The sequence below is a fragment of the Dermacentor albipictus genome, chromosome 9 (assembly GCF_038994185.2).
Source record: "Dermacentor albipictus isolate Rhodes 1998 colony chromosome 9, USDA_Dalb.pri_finalv2, whole genome shotgun sequence".
Lineage (NCBI taxonomy): Eukaryota > Metazoa > Arthropoda > Arachnida > Ixodida > Ixodidae > Dermacentor > Dermacentor albipictus.
The window spans coordinates 19,399,685-19,415,379 of record NC_091829.1 but is presented as its reverse complement, the minus strand read 5'-3'; the positions used below and the strand labels follow the sequence as shown (position 1 = coordinate 19,415,379).

Sequence of the window (15,695 nt, the reverse complement as noted above, 5' to 3'; positions counted from 1 at the left end):
ACCTCAAATAAGTACTGGTGTTCTAATCGGTCGAACGCTTTGGCTTGGTGCAAGCTTACTAATACTCCTGAAGCTTCACGCACTGTTGTGTATTGTATGATATCACGTGTTGAGTTGAGAGATGAAAATATACTCCGACCCGGCACGGAACATGTTTGATGTACACTGACTATTTTCGGCAATAATATTTTCATGCGATTTACAAGAAGGGTTGTCAATATTTTATAGTCGGTGTTGAGCAGCGTTATAGGCCTCCAGGATGAGGGTTCTGCAAGGTTGGAGTCTGGCTTTGGCAAGAGCATTACGCGACCCCGATTAAACGATTTAGGAATACCTTCCAGTGCAAGAATGCCGTTAAGGAGCGACACTAAGGCAGTGCCTACTTCCTCCCAGCAAGATCGGTAAAATTCGACTGGTAAGCCATCTGGACCGGGTGTTGATCCGCTGTTCATAGATCGTATAACATCAAAAACTTCTTGCAGATTTGTTGGAGACAATAAATTCTGGCCTTCTGTATCTTCTACTTGAGGTAGGTTAGCGCAAAAGTCTGAAATTTCTTCACTCAATAGCTCTGCATCATAAATCTTTTCCGATGAAAATGCGTCTGAGAACCAGTTCCAAAAAATTCTTTCGATATCTCACCTCGCACCACTCTCTGTGCCATCTTCTATTATAACTATTTCAATGAAAGAGCTGCCATTCTGCGTCCTGCTAGACGCACGAGCCAGCCGCAGTACCTCAGGGTCGGAAATTGGTCTGTTGGTCATCCACGCCTTTGCAGAGGTGCGAGAGTACCAGCTCATAAGTCTATGGTAGCGTTCACGCTGAAAATCTAGGTATTCGCGAATTAACTGTGTTTGGGAGTTACCGTCTCGTACTATTCTTATCCTTCTCAGGCACTCACAAAGCTGCTCGGTCTCTTTTCTTTTTCGTTTCCTGCTAGCCGCTATGCATACTGACCTCCACCTTTCCTTTAAAGTATCCCACGCTTCGATATTGCATTCATAATCGCAAACTGCTGTAGCTACTGACGCTTTTAATTCGGTTAGAGTCGCCTGGTCACGCAAAGAAGCAATGTCTAGTCTCCACATGTCAGTGCGTTCACCTGGCCTTCCCTCGAGGTTCAATATGACAGCGAAAGGGCGATGATCTGAAATGTGCCCGGCGTCCGCGGGGAGATCGAGGATGCTGCACTGGACAATTTGCGTTGTTAATTCAGGGGGGAAATACATTCGATCTAGACGACATTGTGATTGCCTTTGCTGCCATGTGGCGCCAAAACTTCCGCCATGCATATGGACCCAGGTATCCGATAAATTGTATTCTTTCACTATACGAGATAATTCAGTTGCATGCGCATTGGAAGCGTATTGTCGTGGCCCTCGTGAGTCGCGCATGGGGTCGAGCACACAGTTGAAATCGCCAACGATAAAGAATGGGTGGTTGTCTAACAAAAAGGGGGAGAGTCTCGCAAAGAAGTCATTGCGGTCTGACCATACGGCGGGTCCATAGACATTCAATGTCCGAACTTTCCTCTCACCCCAGAAAAAATCAAAAGCTATTACACGACCTTCCAAGTCAAAAAGGCGGTGACTTCCATGTAGAAGCACCCTACGAAAAACCACCACTCCTACACCGCGACATCTCCCGGGGCTATATGAAAAATAAGCTTTAACAGAAAATTCATCGCAAAATCTTTTAACGTCCTGCTTGTTTCTCAAGTTACACTCCTGAAGAAACAGGAGGTCGACTTTTTTCTCGCGAGCAAAATGAATTACTTCCCTCTGCTTATTTATGCTACGAAATTCTTGTGCGTTAAGTGTCATTATGTGCAAATACATGGTGAGTTAGTTGCGTACCGAAAAGGCTAAGACAAATGGCTTACCACAACTAGTTGCGAACTGAATCGGCGTCGTACATCAGTGCAACAGCCAGAACACGGCAAAGTCAGCAATGACTTAGGAGTATCACAGCGGCGAAAGCGAAACGGGCACTGTTCACGTTCTTCACACAAGTTAGTCGGAAGCAAGCTGATTACTAAAATACCGAGGTTGCAGACGCTCGCACAGGGACGGAAACGCGATGTCTGCGCCAAACATCGTTCCGTCAACGCTGCCTGAGCTTCGTAGCGGGGAGTACAGGAAAAGCAGCCCTTACGGGCAGCAGGTGCAGTGTAAGGCGCCATTGTTAGTACGTCTCCGGATCGGAGACAACGTCCATGGTAGTGGTGTCTCGTGGCATTTTCTTGCATTTCTTGGAGGGTGTCGCCATTGGTTGTGATGACGTAAAGCTCTCTGAAGAGAGCATTCTCTTGGCGTCTTCAGACACTATTTGCGAGCGCGTGCGTCTCTCATTCACCGCTGTACTAGCACCACTCGCAAGCGCGGTCGTTGTCTTGCCAACCGGCGTGAACCTCGACGGACCGGCCGAGACTTCGGGGAGGCCGCGATGGCGTCCAGCCGCGTTCCAACTAGCGTTCGGTGTTGGAGCACATGCAAGGAGCCGTTCCCGCTGTGATAGCGTAGACTGGGCGTCTAACGTAGGCTCTTCATCGTCTTCCGTGGCAGACGACGCCATTGTGGCAGGTGGCGTCTCGTTGCTCTCTTCGTCAGTAGATGGAGAAGAAGCAGCGTCGCTGGCATCGGGGGACGCTGGCGTCGACGCCTCTGGGGCACTTTCTTTTCCTGGTTGATCTGTGGCTTGCGTCTGTGCTGCCTCTTCAGAGGTATTCTCGCCCGGTCCTGGCTGGGCAGGCGTCACTGGTGTCACTGCAACAGCATACGAACGTGGCAACACACAGTCAACAGTGGCGTGCTCGCCATTACAACGTCTGCATGGCGCGTTGCACGTTGCAGTCGCATGGCCGAAAATGGCACATCGGGCGCATCGAGCTGATGTGCAGGTGGCCCCAAAATGACCTTCTGCTCCGCACTTGGAGCACACTCTCTTCATTCCTTGTATTCCAGCATTACCCGAAAGCCAGTCACCATGATGAAATTCGGTGGAGGTTTTACCATCTCAAGCTTGACCAGTCGGCTGCCATTGCTGATGTCCGTCCTGTCCTTGAAAACGACGTCGGAAATGCCGCGGCACTTCCCATATGGTGCAAGTGCAGCAATCAGGGCGTCGTCACTGACACAGGGTGGAAGACGGTAGACCGTCACATAAACCACTGGAGTGCCCATGCGTTCCAGCGGTACGACCTTGTTGGCGAGCAGCAGGGAACCTTTTGCCGCCATCTTGGCTGCCTGAGCCGCGGAGCGGACAGCTGCCAAGAACTTGTTGCCGCCGTGATGTTGCAGATACTGCAACCCTCCGGCACCTACGACTTCTTCGATGGAGTCGATGATCGCGTCCACCGGCGTCGAAACCGGTACATTGAAGAGAAAGCACTGGGCTTTCGTTGGGCGTTGGGCAGGCGCTGGTCGGTCCATGGCTGAGTCACCTAAGCAACCACGACGCAATGCGTGGTGCCCAGGCTGATGCTACGCACGTGAAAAGCACCTGATCCACACACTTTGATCTTAGCCAAAAGGCCGAGAAACGATGTAAGCGACGCTTTGGAAAACATATAAATATTCAGGATTCCGTTGTACCAGCTTCGCATGCCATATCTTGCAGAGCTATCGTTATAGCGGTAGTGTCGCTACAACTTTTAGTAAATGCAAATGTTTATGCACATGGAATATGGTTACACGCTCAACAGGAAAGAATAATGTTTCGTTATTTGCGGGTATCTTTCATACCATTGTTGTTTCTAATAAGATTCGCCACAATATATTCGAGATGGGATTCAACTTCTCACACCACCGGGCGGCTGTATTGCACGAGATGTGTCTCAAAAGCGTGGGCCGTACATTTACACTTAATGGGGTTAGCTTGAAAAATGCTCCTCATTACTTTACTTTACTTACTTACTTTACTCATTACTTTACTTTACTCATTACTTACTACTGCTTTCACTTGTTCTTCTGCTGGAAGCACCAAAATCGTCACATCTCCGTAGCATTTTGCCCGCGGAGCACCATTTCTCGTGTGTAGCCAAAACAGCCGCAGGGGGTTTAAATCAGGCGAGTGGGGAAAGCGTTTCAGCACTGTGATGGAATTGCGAACCAAAAACTCGCCGCCATATCAATGCAGGGTGCACGCAGGGGCATAATCGTGGAGGAGAATCCAGCACGCCCTCTTTTGACAAATCTGTTCGCAAATGGCGTTCACGGTCTCTCAGACGCTTCAGGCAATCCAAACTGAAAGCTGCAATGACAGTTTCAACTCCAGGTATTGCAAGTTGGTGGGGCAACGACCTTTTGCTTTCTTCTTCTACGTTTTATTTATTTTTTCTTGCCTTCAATCACCTTCTTCGATTTCTTGCTCTGCGACTTCATATCGGTCTTGTATTTATAAATCTAAGTTACATCACGGTGACGGCCCTTTTCATGACTCCATTGCCCCCGTCTGAAGTTTTCCAGCCAGTGAAACATTCTTCCCGTTAATAATATTTTCGTCAAATTCTGTTGAGCGGTTGGCCTTCTACAAATAATTGACGCTGCTATAATTCCAGCGGTTATTCGAGTGTCACTGAACGAAAGAGAATGGTCATGATGAGTGTTTTCAGCTTCGCACAAGGTGTACGGGCGTCATGACCTATCATCGTCGTTGAAGTCTTAACGGCCTTCCCTGAGAAAATCCCTGAGAAAGGGCCGAAACAAAGACATGCGTGGGTGAGTGCCAGTGCCCCGTTGAATGACAGTTTAAGCTTCATTTCAAGTGAATGGAATCGTCCTGCGCGTTTTGTGCCAAAATCGTAGCATTGAAGGGTAATATAAGATCAGCTCACTACAGTCGATGGGTTTCATTACCAGAAAATCGGGCCATATTTTCCACGGCGGAACAATGACGCGTCCATTTCAATGCGCATTGTCGACCGCCCATCCACATTAACGCGGTGCTGTTTCTGCCCCTTCTAGTTCGATCTCGCGTCGAATAGCAGTTGGACTTCTACTAGAGCTCACACAGGTCCTCTTCAGAAACGAGAGAGAGAGAGAGAGAGAGAGAGAGAGAGAGAGTAGTGTCTCTGGTATACCCTCTCCCAATTTTTTGCTGACTCACCGCATGAACTTTCGGGACAGACTTCAAATGCTCTCAGAATTGCTGAAGAATCCTGCGAACTAACTGCGACTTTCCACAACTTCCCTAGTTCACAATGCTGTTCACAGAAAAGAGGGTGAAGGAGAAGGAAAAAGAAATTATGCAGATTTGACACTCACGGAGGGATCTATGTGAAGTGAAGCTTTCGCGAAGCGTTTAAATGAACGCTACACCACTACCGGTGATGCGTACAATTGGTGACATATAAAATGAGGGACACCACAAACAACGGAGGCGTACAACAACAATGTTCCCAGTAGTGGTTCAGGAAGTTTGATACTTGGAATCCTTTGTGTGTTAAAAAAAATGGGCAGGACATCAGTCAAAAGAACAAGAGCTTCGTGGAGCAACCTATACCGTCCCGTTTCTAAAAGGACACTCATAGCACCCATCCATTCTTCGATCACTGGAATAGTAAGGTGCTATAATGAATCACGCGTGTTACGCATGCATCCCCTAAGAAAAGGGCGTAATGTCACGCGTTGTGCCCATTACGGAAAATGGAGTTAAGCCAACCCAACGCACCCATTGAATCGGTGTTTCGATTGGTGGAACTTCCTTTTTGCCATAGGATGTAATGGTGTTAGTCATGGACACTATAAAACACCCTCTTAAGGAGGGTAAACTGGTTTAGCGTGAGGTGCGCTTACTGGCACTATTTTTTTGGTTAGCATACAGGGGTTATAAGATCACGTTTGCGGTCACTAGCACTGGGCGTACGTATAAATTTCCTGTATATCTGCCGAATTACCGACCGACTGCGCATTAGAATATCTTTCAGGCTAATTTTGTTAATACAAAGAACTGTGATGTACAAGGTGGGACAGGATTCTTCTACACAAAAACGTTATTTTCGTTTTGTGTGAATCATTCGAAATTTTTGTCGACAAAGGAACACGTTCAGCCCTCGTCTCCTAGTTCTCTACTACTGTTCGTATTATAGCATAAAAATAAAAAAAAACAAGCGCAACCAACAGAAAGCAGCAGAGAGCGTCATTAGGACGGGTCGGTACTGATTTCCTTTATTCGTTCCATATAAGCGTCTCAAGCAGACGGCGACTTGCTGGGAGCAAACTACGCGGTTTCTAGAGTGGTACGACGGAACCAAAGAACGCCATCAAGAAAGGAAGGAGCAGCAGACGAAAAAATAAGAAAAAAAGAAAAATTGCAGAAGGACATCTAAAAATGGCGATTCGCTCGAATTGTGTATATATAGCTCGACTGAAGTCTAAGGTCGGAAAACGAAGAGGCGTCGTTGGTGGTGGTGTGGGCTCGTTTTCTTGACGAGCGCGTTTCAATCAGCTTATGGGAGTCATTTATCAGGGCCCCCCAAAAAAGGAAGTATGGAAGGAAGGGCACTTCAAGAAGTGTTTCGAGTGTGTGTGTGTGCGCGCGTGAGTGCTCGTGCTTCAAGTGGCCGCTGAGTGGCGCGACCTCTTCTGCTCTCTTGACTTTAGATCGATTACTTCTTCCCTTATTTTTATATACCTATGTATACGTAAGTTCTTTATTCCGTTTTTTGTCGAATTTCTTGCCTCATTTCTCGCCCGTGGCTTGTTGTAGCGCTTTCTGCCGGCCTGCGGATGACCTATTATATCTCTATCAGTTCTTCTTCGAGTCGTGTTTTGTGTTCGGTGATTTTTTTTTTTTGTGAAGTAATCTTTCGCTTCCTATCGTGTTCCATTCGCGGGTAATGGTGGAATGAAAGAAGAGACTCGCTGGTTGATTTTAGAAACGGAAAGAGAGAAAGAAATGGCGGGTGGGCATGGATGGGTGGAGTCATTTAAAGTGTGAAAGCCTATCCGCTTCCCGACGCTCTTTTGTTGACGCCGAATTTTCCGGATAAAGAGCGGAAAAAGTAAGAGCGTAGTCCTTCTTCTTTTCTCAAATTCTTTTTCTAGCGAGGCGCCAAGAGCATTAATCTTGTAAGAGGCGAGGCTTGTTAGCTTTTCGCGAGAGGACACACAAGTCGCGGTTGGCGTCGACTTGATCCTCTGTATACGGTCAATTAAGCAGAGCACTGGGGCCTCACTTATGGCGGTCCCTGTTCGTCAGTTTAGCGTTGTTTCTTTCTCCGCAAGCAATTGGCCCTGCTACGAATGTTTTGTTTTAGTATTTGCAGCTTTGTTTTGCTCGATTGCGTAAGTGGAAACTTCTGAAAAGGGTGGCGATGTTAACTGGGACCATGTTTTCCTCCGAGGACACTCCGTGGCGCTTTGTGCACATTTGACCTGCGGGTGTTTCTTTTTTTTTTTGTATAACACGCTTACAACTAACAGCGTAAAGAAATCTCATAACTATGGTCGCGTAGCGGTGCTTATTTAGCGCGTTGACTCAGCTGTATATTGCGGGTCACGATTGTTAGGGGCTCCAGTAACATTTACTAATGGTTATAGTTAGTAACTATACAACGAGTCTCTTTTCTGAGAGGTCGTTGCACACTCGCATAACCTAAGCTGTCTCATTAACGGTGCACCAGCTCCCCTAACTATACTGCTGGCGCATGGGTGTATTTTGGGGGAGTCAGGTTGCTCGTGCTTGTGGAAGTTCGCTGGAGAAAAAAAAAAAGAAAAAGAGAGGAGGATAAGGTTGGCAGTGCGAGGCGTCAAAGTGATCGTTAAAATAGGTCGTTAAAAAACGCGGCACATTAGCGTCACCCGCTGCGGACGCCGCTTTGCGAAAATGAGCAGCGCGGTCACTCGTTTCGTCAGCTGCGCTGCGAAAGGCTCGCCGGAGTTGGGCCGCTTGAGCGGAGAACACGAGATACAACCAGGATGTGTAGCCGCCCTGCAGCATATGGCAAGAGGGAGGCAATGTATAGAACAACTGGTTGGTTCCTTTCTTTCTGCTTTCTTTCGGCGATAGTGTCCGTATGCTGGTGTGGCACTGGAACCGCAAAACGTCGTCGAAGCTGGCCGTTTCCACGTTAGAATATTTAGGCAGCCGCAGAAACGAAGACACGCCGTCACAGCTCTTTGTGGCTTTCTGATAGGTAGGGGCTTTCTGCTGTGTGCATGAAGGAATATCCGTTGTGAATGTGCTCAGTCTCCTACTGCGTGCACGTATCGCGATCTGTTTCATTTGTGTGTGTGTGTGTGTGTGTGTGTGTGTGTGTGTGTGTGTGTGTGTGTGTGTGTGTGTGTGTGCGTGCGTGCGTGTGTGCGTGCGTGCGTGCGTGCGTGCGTGCGTGTGTGCGTGCGTGTGTGTGTGTGTGTGTGTGTGTGTGTGCGTGCGTGTGCGTGTGCGCGCGCGTGTGTCAACGACCACAGTAGACATGTTGGACGTGGTTACAGTCGTTTACTACAGATATTCGTCTGTCTATACACGTAATAAATACGCATATGTAGCGTCCCAGCTAACACTAGCCGTTCAACGAAGAAAAAAAAAGATTTATAAAACACACTGCAAGCTACAATTATAAGACCTATGGTGTACGGTCGTCATCGTTCTTGCAATCATTCTTGCAAGTGAATTGCAGACCACTTGTATCTTGCACTGTGTTTTTTTTAAAATAATTTTTGTTTCGTTGAACAGCTTAGCTAATGTTAGCTGCGAAACACTTTACAGCTGCCGGTGGCACTTTTGGGTAGTTTGCAGAAGGTCTACAATACACGCAGTCTGGACTTAAGTCCCCACACCTCTTGTCGGGTTTTGTGCGTTATCTCTCTCTCTCTCTCTTCGTTCTCCTGGCTATTTCTCCCCCTTCGCTCGTTGTAGGCTAACAAAGTGATTTTTTTTCTACTTAACCTAACGCAACCAAGACTGTCTAGGTGGCGCTGGTTAACATCCCTATATTTTCCTTCGTCTCTCTCTCTGTCTAGTTGAAACGACTGCGTGCTGGAATGGCTATATGATGTATTACCAGAAACGCCCGTACTGCGCCCTTATGACACTAAAGGGTGTGCGAAGGACATGCGCAAGTTGCACCTTCCGAAGGTGCAAAGGTGTCTTATTTTGGCAATGCAGTGAGTCTTGCGGTCGGTGCGACAGAACTGTTTCTGCCGATCTCTGCGTTTATATGACGCGTAATTGACAGTTGTATGTTGCTGCACCAGCACACGGAAGTGTGCGCTATGTGTTTAACGCAGGTCTGAGCATTAATGACCGAGCAGTTGTGCAGAACGTGAGGGTGGCCCACGCTGAGATCGGTGTGCTCCAGTTTATTGACTTTAATTAGACCGATTGGGCATCTGTAAGATACATGCATCTCATGGAATGGTCTGTAATTTGTGCTGTCTGCTGTCGTATGCCTTCTAATGTGCGCGATTAAGATCGCTGCCTGTATAATGAATAATTGGCAAGCGTGAACTTTTATGAGTTCGTGTCCGCGCCGAAATGCAAATTTGATCGCGAAGTGTTCTTGCTGTTGATTCCGCTTGCGATTCGCGAGGATAGATCGTTCACTTATCAGGAGAGGCAGAGAGGGCAGCCGCTACCTGAAGCGTATATTACTCTGTCGGGGTTAACTGTCTTCTTGTTAAATTGTGTGGCATTCTGCTTGAAGGGCGTAATTTCGTATATAGACCAATCGAATAGATGGCGTTGCCAGGGCTGTAAAGTTGGGAATCTCACGCTAATTCCAAGTGGTTCAATTACATAATTTCAATTCCGAGTGTTCTAAGGGTGGGAGCTACAGAAGCATAAAACACCCTTTGGGGTCTCTACTTTGTTTCCACTTTACCTCCCCCTCCCCTCTCTCCCCAGCGTAGGGTAGCCAACCGGATTTTTTTTCTCTGGTTAACCTCCCTGCCTTTCCCCTTTCCTCTCTCTCTCTCTCTCTCTCTCTCTCTCTCTCTCTCTCTCTCTCTCTCGGGGTGTTCTGTGTCTCGAAACGCCAGGCGAAGCCTCAGGCGGAGGGTGTTCGAAGTAAGCAAGGAACGCTCTGAGTTGTACAAACGATGCTCAGTACGCCAGCTGCGCACACATGTGTGTGAACATTTTATATTGCTTCTATAGCGTTCACCATCTTCAACGCCTGCGATTACCTAGTTAAGTCGAGAACTAAAAATAGCCGTAATTGCTTTCCAGGCTGCACTACATGTTCGCATTTTGTAACGAACCTCTCACTTACAGAACATACTATAAGCGGTTCTGCGAACTTTTACTTATGAGATGTTGTTAACTGGTGTGACTTGCATAACTTTCACAGCACTTCAGAGTTTATTTGAAAGGCTTATGTACATATCCAGCTTTTCTGGACACGTACCAACTAGCGCCCCAAGCGGGCCCGGCACGAAGCTAGCGCGTTTTCAATGGAACGAGCGGGTTTTTCGCGAATAACAAAAGCTGCAGGCCGATTATTGAAAAACGCAGGTGACAAACGTGTTCTGGAAGACAGTCCACACGAGCCAAATGCAGTGATCACTCTATGGCACGTAAAAATTTTGTTCCCACAGCAGTTAAAGTTTTAGCAATGGAAGCCTATGGAAACGACGAAAATTTGTGCTCGATTTTTGAGGCAAGAATGATGACTGTAATAAAACTATCCAGTCTATCGTAATACGCAGTGGAGCGTAAGTAGTCCGGAGACTCAGCTTTCGATTGATGCCTCTCTCGACTCTCCACATATGGCGTAAGACTGTTCCCGAAAGCGATTTTTGTAACACTGTCGTGAAAATTGCCTTGGTATCTATAACAACATGAGCGTACCCCTCGGCGAAGCCTCGGTAACCGTGGCCGAGTGGTAGAATACCGAGCACCTTTCGTCCCGCATCACGGCGGCCGCGGTTCGATTCCCCCTTCACAGCGGTTTTTTTTTTTTTTTAAGCAGCATACGACCTAGTTTTGTTGTCTCTCACTAGATGGCAGAATCACAAAACCCAAGATTTGCTTTCGGTTTCGGTTTTGGTTTCTCAGCAGCGCATTATTTGAAAGCCGCATAGGGATTATAGTCTCCTACCAAATGGCATAAACACAAAACTCAAGAATTGCTTTCGGTTCTGGTTTTCCAGTGGTGCTCTTGAAATATTATGCTTTCTGTTTTTCCTTCATAAAACGTAGCAGTATCGTGTTCATTTGTTAATTCATCGCTTTTATGAAGGTTTTATTCATTAGAATACATAACTAGAAGCTTGCGCATGGCTTTGTGTTACGAAAAAAAAAAACTTTCGTGCTTTGTAGCGTGGAACCTGCAAGAACAAGATGGCTATTCTTATTGCGTTCTTCTGGAAGGTCCGTTTTCTTCGACTTTCGGCTGTCCTTAATGGCACACACTCCGAGCGAATGACGTCCAGCTGTGCCACAATGTTACCCGGTCGCCAGTGCCATGCCTATGCAACATTCCTGTGGAACAAAGGGTCTGCTAGGCTGAGTCGCTGCCAGAACGTTAATTATTTCTAAATATTCATCCAAATAAGAAATGTTCCAACTAGGAGATGTGCAGCGTCTGGATTAGTAGCTACTGTTAATGTGTTCCCTACAGCCGAGTGGTATCAATCCGTAGGTGTGGCCGTAAAAAACCATTTGAGTAAATGTCCTTCGTTCGGTGCATTTGCTTTTAATGGGCAGCATTCTTTGTCGAGTACCCCTGCAATTTGGTAGCAAAATCGTGCAATATCGTGCCTGTAACGCCAAAAGCTTGACGCATTTCCCATATAAATATATAGGTCGTCATATAAAGTGTTGGGGTGACCAACTTGAAATTGGAAGTGGCATCAGCATAAATTTGGGCCAAGGTGAATTTAGCAGTGATATGGGAGTGGCCCTACCTAAATTTGGGGTGAAATGGTAGTAAGCGAAGCTGAATTTGAGGCTGATATGGGGGTGGCCCAACCTAAGTTTGAGGTAATATAGGGGTGGGTAAGCCTAAGTTTGGGGGAATATGGAGGTGGGTCAGCCTGGATTTGGGAATGATATGGGGGTGGGAGAACCTAAATTTGGGGGTGATATGGGGGGTGGGCCACCCTAACCATGGGCGTGATACGGGGCTGGGCCAAGCTGAATGGAGGGGGGGGGTAGGGGGGCTAACCTAAATTTGGGAGTGATTTGCGGTGGGCCATCCTAAATTTGAGGTGATAGACGGGTGGGCCAGGCTAAGTTTGGGGCTGATAGGGGGGTGGGCCAACCTGGATTTGAGGATGATATGGGGGTTGGCGAACCTAAATTTGAAGGTAACATGGGGACGCGCTAACCTAACCATGGGGGTGATGTTTGGCTGGGCCAAGCTGAATTGGGGGGGGGGGGGTAGGTGATGGGTGGACTAACCTATATTGGGGTATGATTTGCGGTGGGCCATCCTAAATTTGAGGTGATCGAGGGGTGGGCCAGCATTAGTTTGGGGCTGATATGGGGGTGGGTCAACCTAGATTTGCAGGTGGTATTGGAGTGGGCCAATATAAATTTGGCGGTGTTGTGGAGGCGGGCCAATCTGTATTTGGGGGTGATATGGGGTTGGTCCTACCTAAATCTGGGGGCAATCTCGGGGTCGCTCAATCTGAACTTGGGGGCGATATGGGGGTGGGCCAACCTAAATTTTGGGGTGCGTCGACTGGAATTTTGGGGAACGATTTATGAAAATTCGTGGATGGACCAACTTGAAAATTAGGGGTGGCCCAGTTGAAATTGGGGATGGGCCAACTCCAAGTTTAAGGCTGGGCGAAAAAAAATCGGGCGTGGCCGACTTAAAATCGGGGGGTGGGCCAATTTTAATTTAAGGGTGTGCCAACTTGAAATTTGGGGGTGGGCCTATCTAATGTTTGGGGGTGGGCCAATTGAAATTTGGGGGCCTGTTTATGAATAGTTAGACAACACCAGTGGTGTTTCTGCATCTTTTTCATCATCGCAAAGTATGTATATTAATAATTGTTACCTAATACTCCTCAAGGTGAGCTACCATCGAGCCTTCCCAGCCCACTGGGCTGATAATGTCACAGTAGTACTCACAGAAGTACAGAAGTGACAACTGCGACGTTCAATGCGGAGATCACATGAACAAATCGCAGACTGAGCTGACCATTTTTGCACCAATGTCATTGCTAACACTACTCGCTCGTGCTAGAGGCAAAACAAGCTGACAACTATCATAATTCAACTTTCACTCCCACGCTAGTCGACACGCTCTCAGCGCACTATTTCGCCAATCATTGGATAGAGCCTTGCTGGATGTTTTACTGTCATGTTGCGTCGTTTTTCACGAAGGCCGTCTCCCGAAAAGAGAATAGATTTTTGAGATTGACGAGGCAAGCTAGAATATAACTCAAACGAAGCAAATGTATAAACGGTTATAGTGATTTTTCAAAAATGAATATAAGTAAATAAGATTTCAGATGGTATTGTTTCGACCGGGCATGACAACGAGTTTCTCCCGCCTGTCACAGTGCTTTGACCGAAAACCTAATCATTTAGCTCAAACGTGTTGCCCAATACTACATGTGCTAAATGCAGAAAAGTGCGGTGCGTGGTCACAGCTTCAAAGCCAGTCTATTTTGTGTACGGTTGTTGATATTGTAGTAATGTGGAGTTTTCTTCTTTATAAGAGCACAAAAAGAAAAATATAACAGATGGTAGCTAAGCGCAAAGTAAATTGGAAGATCTGAAACCAGCAATTATTTTTATATTGTGGATTGGTCTTCTCCGCCGGTAGATCGCTGTCGCATTACTTCAAAGAATTTCGTTTGTGTGCAACTGCAGCAAAACGAAAATACTACCATTTCATTGCCAGGACCTTTATGCCCTCCACACACACAAGAAGGACACCAGATAATTGGCAATATCAGTTTATAAACTGACATTGTTTTGCTAATTTCAGTGTAGCGTGGTGCCTGCGGACGGAGTATTTTCTTAGTATCAGTCCAGTGTTAGCAGTGAGAAGCAGTTCGGTCTACCATTCCCATGAGGGCATACTAGCCATTGTAGCGCTTTACTGTAGGACAAATTAAGTGCTAAAAACTTGGTGTGCCTTGTCCTTTCCGCAGGTCGTCCATCCATTCTGTTATGGTGACGATCAACGTTGTGTCCGTCAGGCCTCCTCCTCATTTTTAGCTTCACCATCACGAGAGTGGACAGAGAAAGGAAGCTTTCTTCACAATCAGCCCCAGCGGGATTCCACCACTCGTAACTGCTGCAATTAGCATTCAGTGACTGGGCATGCTAAGCACATCCTTAGTTTCACAATGACTAGAGTACGCACAAAAAGTAGAGCTTTGGTCGCTATCACTACCACGAACCCATGTCAATGCAGATATAAGTACGTGCAGGGGCTGAGTATGCTAACCTCTCCGTTACCACCTGCTTCCACCACCTTAGATTTTCCAGGCATATCTGCTTCTTGTTTTCATCGCAGACGCATGCAGGATAAACGCGGATAACTAAAAAATCTCAGTGCCCTTCCACTCTGTGAAGAAACATGACCTGCAAAGCTGTGTATGTGGGTCCCTTAATGATGAACTGCACCTCCACCGTATGTTGGCCCCGCATTGCACTGTCTTCGAGATCGGCCCACATATGGGGAGTGCTTAACGCCTGCTTCATCTCCGCCGCGGGTCTCCCCGGCATGGCATTACATTCGGGATCAGCCCACATATGGGGAGCGCTGAACGCATGCTTCACCACCGCTGCGGGTCGGGCCGGTATTACGCTACCTTCAGCGTTTGGCTCTACACGCGGACGCGATAGTGGAGAAAGTAGCCCTTAACAGGAAGCTTTAGCTCTGGTGGTCCTATCTTAATAAATGTAAAAGGACAATTCGTTTTTCTCGACAGCCACTGCATCTAATTTGACAAGGTTTGTTGCATTTAAAACAAGAACTCAAAATCTAGTGTCTGTTGGTTTCGAATTCTTGAATTAGGTCATCATTTGTTTATTCAAAATTGTTCAAAATTGCAAATTAAAAAAAAACGAAACCATCAAGTTTACAACTCTCTTTCGGCAAAGAAAACTGATATCAAAATTATGTACATTGCATCTAACAGCACATCTAAAGCAGACAAAATTGATATATTACGCATGAATCTTAAAAAATTTAGTAATACGGAAATACAGCTTTTCTACAACCCTTGTTCACAACGTAACGACTTCACGTAAGATATAAATCGGCATATTGGAATTGTCTAATGGATGCTGTTTACAGAACCGCGATATCAGTTCTTGATCTGGAGTTATTAATTTGTAAACTTCGTGCTTGTGTACTTTTCGCACTTTCGAATTGTTTAATATCTTTTACCAAAATTCAGGCCCTAAATAGAAATTCCGCTTCCAATAGTCACTAGAATTTACCTTTCTCTCCCGAATCCAACAAATTTCGTTAAAATCGGTCCAGGGGTTATCTAAGGAAAGGGGTTCGGCGTTTTACATCTATTTGAATAGGCCGAGTCAGAGTAGGGCCCGTGTTAAAGCTTCCTCTTAACGACTTCGCTGTAAAAAAAAAAAAGAAGAAGAATTAAAGAAAACAAAAACGCTGCATCTATCAATATCGCCGGCTCAGAGTTCGTCAGGATGGCACCGTCCCCATCGGCACGGCTCTATGAGCAGCTACCAAGCTGTTCACTTTCGTTATCTTCCTTCCCTTGGCGGCCGCGCATTGTCTTGATGCCAGCGGCGCGCTAAATCTG

At 46.7% G+C, this 15,695-nt stretch overlaps 1 protein-coding gene and 1 pseudogene across 1 annotated transcript in view; one reads left to right on the top strand and one right to left on the bottom strand.

Annotated features, from left to right (window-relative positions):
* Nucleotides 1-15,695, top strand: part of LOC139049761 (latrophilin Cirl-like) — a 1,359,947-nt gene that overhangs the window by 348,212 nt on the left and 996,040 nt on the right. The window lies entirely within an intron of this gene.
* On the bottom strand, nt 2,188-3,434 carry LOC139049815 (uncharacterized; annotated as a pseudogene).